Raw genomic sequence first — 4,787 nt, forward strand, 5'->3', positions numbered from 1 at the left:
TTGGGAGTCAGAGGTCATGGGTTCTAATTCCAGCTCTGCCACTTCTCAGCTGTGTAACTTTGGGCAAGTCACAACTTCTCTGTGCCTCAGTTACCTTATCTGTAAAATGGAGATTAAGACTGTGAGCCCCACGTGAGACAACCTGATCACCTTGTAGCCCCCCCGCCCCCAGCGCTTAGAACAGTGCTTCACTCATAGTAAGTGCTTAACAAATACCATTATTATTATTATTATTTTTCACTTTCCTCATCTGAAAAATGAGCCTCCATTTCCTTAACTGTGAAAAGAAATTAAATGCCTGTTAAACTTTCTTCTTAGACTGTGAGCCCCTTGTGGGACAGGGATGGTGTCTGAACAGATTATCTTGTATCTACCCCAGCGCTTAGTACAGTGCTTGTTACATAATGTGTAACAGGTTCCACAATTATCAGTTGTTGTCATAGAGGGGCTAATATGGTCCTGTCATTATCCCCAGGGATGTGAGGGGGCAAAGCCCACTCTACTGGAAGCAGGCAGCAACAGTATGGTTCTTTTCTCACCATCTGGACCCACCAGCATAGGGCAGGAGTCCATCACCCTCACCTAAAAGGATTGTAGACTGTAAGTTCTAAACTGCAAGCTCCTTGTGGGCAGGAAATGTCACTGTTTTTTGTTGTATTATACTTTCCCAAGTGCTCAGTACAGTGGTCTGCACACAGTAAGCACTTAATATATACAATTGAATGAATGAATGAATGAATGAATGAATGAATGGTAGAAAGGTTTCCGGCACCTTTCAGGGTTGCACCTGGAGAGTGTCCAATACTCTATCAGTCTCGACTATGGGAGGGAGAGTCAAGTTGAGGCATACCTACTCCATTCCTAGCTTGGGCAGTGGCTAGAGAGTGGAAGGCAATCTGCTACAAGTCAAAACTCACCTGTGTTGGGCAGCAGCGGCATGGGAAAGAGTCGAAGGCAGAGACTCAAGTTTACAGTATGGAAGGAGGCACTGGTAAAACGCTTCCATATTTTTACCAAGAAAACTCTATGGATCCACTTCCAGAATGATTGCAGATGGAGGTGGGGCGTTCTGGGAGAGATGTGTCCATGGTGTCGCTATGGGTTGGACTTGATTCGATGGCATAAGATAACAACAACAACAAGGTTTCCAGGGACAGGCATGTCCTGTTTTCCACTAGGAGCAGACCATCCCCTTTCCACCCTGCATCTAGCAAAAGATTTCACCTGTGCTGTCAGATGAGGGGTGAGCCAAAAGCTTCCAGTAGATGGGGGGTTGGATGCTAAAACCTGCTCCTGCTCTTGCTTCTAATAATAATAATGTTATTTATTAAGTGCTTACTATGTGCCAGGCACTGTACTAAGTGTTGGGGTGGATACAAGCAAATTGGGTTGGACACAGTTCCTGTCCCACATGGAGCTCACAGTCTCAATCCCCATTTTACAGTTGAGGTAACTGAGGTCCAGAGAAATGAAGTGACATGCTCAAGGTCACCCAGAAGACAAGTGGCAGAGTCAGGATTAGAACCCATGACATTCTGACTTCCAGGCCCATGCTCTATCCAAAATGTCATGCTGCTTCTTGAATAATAATAATAATTATGGCGTTTGTTAAGTGCTTACTATCTGCCAAGCACTGTTCTAAGCCCAGGGGTAGATACAAGATAATCAGGTTGTCCCACATGGGGCTCACAATCTAAATCTCCATTTTACAGATGAGGTGACTGAGGCACAGAGAAGTGAAGTGACTTGCTCAAGGTTACACAACAGACAAGTGGTGGAGCCTGGATTAGAACCCATGTCCTCTGACTCCCAAGCCCATGCTCTTTCCACTAAGCCACACTGCCTCTGTTCCTATCCCTGCAAGTGCCTCCATCCCTGCTCCAGTCCTTCCTTCTGATCCAACCCTTGCCTCTTATCCCCAGCTCTGCCCCAGCCCCCAATTCCCTCCTGGCTACAAAGAGCTGCAGAACATGGGAGGCTCCAGTGAACTAGTATGGGTACCCCCTCCGTAGGTGAAATGGGGCAAGGATTCCCAGGTCTGAACAGTGTCTGTGGCTTTCTGGAGCTGGAAATCGCCTGCCCATCAACCAATCAATCATATTTATTGAATGCTTACTGTGTACAGAGCACTATAATAAGGACTCAGAAGAGTACAGAGAATCAGCATGACCTAGTGGATAGAGAAGGTAATGGGTTCTAATCCCTGTTCTGCCACTGGGAAAGTTGCTTAACTTCTCTGTGCCTCAGTTACCTCATCAGTAAAATGGGGATTAAGACTGTGAGCCCCATGTGGGAAAGGGACTGTGCTCAACACGATTATCTTGTACTTACCCCAGTGCTTAGAACAGTGCAAGCCATGTAGTAAGCACTTAACAAATACCATTATAATAATTACAGTTATTATCACAATGTAACAAAATCAGTCTATATGATCCCTGTCCACTATAAGCTTACAGTCTAAAGGAAGTTTACAGTCTAGAAGCCCTGGAAGGCCCCGGGTTGCCAACCTGTTGCCAACTCATGAATGAGCCCAGTGGAAACCAGAGGTCACCTGCTGTCAGCCATGCCATTTAAGTAGGTTGAAGGTGCTGTGATGCATAGAAGTGACACCATGTGGTTATGGGTGCTTGGTGGGAGCTGTTCCTTTATCTTGAGACCCTGGGGTATGGTTTTAAGTACCTCGTTTTCCCTCACCAGCTGAAGAGCCATATTCGACTCCCTGAAAGTTAGATCAGGCTCCTAAATCACAGGTTGTAGATTGCTGCTGTAGATTTCTGCTATGTAGCCTAGTGGAAAGAATATGGGTTTGGGAGTCAGAGGACCTGGATTCTAATCCCATCTCTGCCACATACCTTCTGTGTGACCTTCGGCAGGTCACCTAACTTTGCCTCAGTTCCCTCATCTGAAAAGTGGGGACTTAATAAATGTTCTACCTCTACTTAGCCTGTGAGCCCGTTGTGGGACCAGATGATCTTTTATCGTACCCCAGTCCTTAGTAATAATGTTGTTATTTGTTAAGTGTTTACTATGTGCAGAGCACTGTTCTAAGCGCTAGAGTGCTTGCCACATAATAAGCCCGTAACAAATACATTTATCATTATTATTATTATTGTTGTTATTGTTATTATTATTACTACTCTTGGAAATAGCTAACCTAAATTTTTCAGTCTACAGTATCATCTGGAGTATGATTTCTGCAGTCAGAGGAACTGGTAGACAGCTGGTCATAATCCCCCATGTACTATTCCTTATGTATCATTAACAAGTTATTTTTCTTTATGGTGGAGTCTCTCTTACCAGAACAGCAGATAAGCTCTGGTCCTCAAACTTCAGGACTGATAACCTGAGACCAGGAATTGATAATAGTGCAAGTGGCTTGCTCAGTTCCACTCACACTCTTGTCTCTGCCAGTTTTGTTCGTGCTGGGGAGCAGAATTCAACACACTAATAACAGGTATGGGTGTAGCACACTGCAAAGTACATGTGTGGTCTTCACCCACTTTAGCAGGATATAGGCAGAACAAAGACTGGAACTCAGTTTGCCTGATTCTCAGATCTATCTACTGGACTAATAGCAGACCCCTTTTGCTCCTAGTAGTACTTGACTCTCAGTTCTTTACCTGAAGTTGATATTGTTTGTATTTTATTCTCCCAAGTGCTTAATACAGTTCTCTGCACACAGTAATTACAGTTGAATTCATTACTCTGTTCAGTAATTACAGTTGAATTCATTCAGTCATTCAATCTTATTTATTGAGCACTTATTGTGTGCAGAGAACTGTACTAAGTGCTTGGGAAAGTACAATATAGAAATAAAGACAATCTCTGCTCACAGTGAGCTCATAGTCTAGAGAGGGGGAGACAGACATCAATACAAGTAAACAGGCATCAATATAAATAAGTAAAATTACAAATATATACATAAGTGATGTGGGGCTGGGAGGGGGAGGGGAGAGAGCAAAGGGAGCAAGTCAGAGTGATACAGAAGGGAATGGGAGATGAGGAAATGTGGGGATTGGTCTGGGAAGGTCTCTAGGAGATGTGCCTTCAGTTAGGCTTTGAAGGGGGGGAAAGTAATTGTGTGACAGTTTTGGGGAGGGAGGGCATTCCAGGCTAAAGGTGGGATGAGGGCCGGGGATCGGTGGCGAGACAGGTGAGGTGGAAGCACAATGAGAAGGTTAGCACCAAAGGAGCCAAGTGTGTGGGTTGGGTTGTAGAAGGAGAGAAGGGAAGTGAGGTAGGAGAGGCAAAATGATGGAGAGCTTTAAAACCAATGGTGAGCAGTTTTTGTTTGATATGGAGGTGGATAGGCAACCACTGGAGATTTTTGAGGAGGGGGATGAAATACCCTGAACATTTCTTAGAAAGATAATCCAGGCAGCAGAGTGAAGTTTGGACTGCAGTGGGGAAAGGCAGGAGGTTGGGTGATCAGAAAGGATGCTGATGCAGTAATACAGTCAGAGTAGGATGAGTGATTGTACTAATGTGGTAGCAATTTAGATGGACAGGAAAGGGCAGATTTTAGCAATTCTGTGAAAGATTGTGAGATGTGGGTTGAATGAGATAGCGGAAGGAAGTGGTGAAAGATTGTATATGTGGGTTGAATGAGATAGTGGAGTCAAGGATGACTCCAAGGTTAAATGCTTGTGAGATGGGAAGGATGGTTGGGCTGTCTACAGTGATGGGAAAATTTGGGAGAGGACAGGGTTTAGGAGGGAAGATAAGGAGCTCTGTTTTGGACGTGTTAAGTTTGAGGTGATGGGAGGACATCCAACTAGATATGTCTT

General features: G+C 44.6%; 1 non-coding gene across 1 annotated transcript; it reads left to right on the forward strand.

Annotated features, from left to right (window-relative positions):
• Positions 1-769: 769 nt before the first annotated feature.
• On the forward strand, positions 770-907 carry LOC114809311. The gene has a single exon (XR_003757098.1). It is a non-coding gene; the product is annotated as a small nucleolar RNA SNORA7 (small nucleolar RNA).
• The last annotated feature ends 3,880 nt before the right edge of the window (positions 908-4,787 follow it).

The sequence above is a fragment of the Ornithorhynchus anatinus genome, chromosome 2, assembly GCF_004115215.2.
Source record: "Ornithorhynchus anatinus isolate Pmale09 chromosome 2, mOrnAna1.pri.v4, whole genome shotgun sequence".
NCBI lineage: Eukaryota > Metazoa > Chordata > Mammalia > Monotremata > Ornithorhynchidae > Ornithorhynchus > Ornithorhynchus anatinus.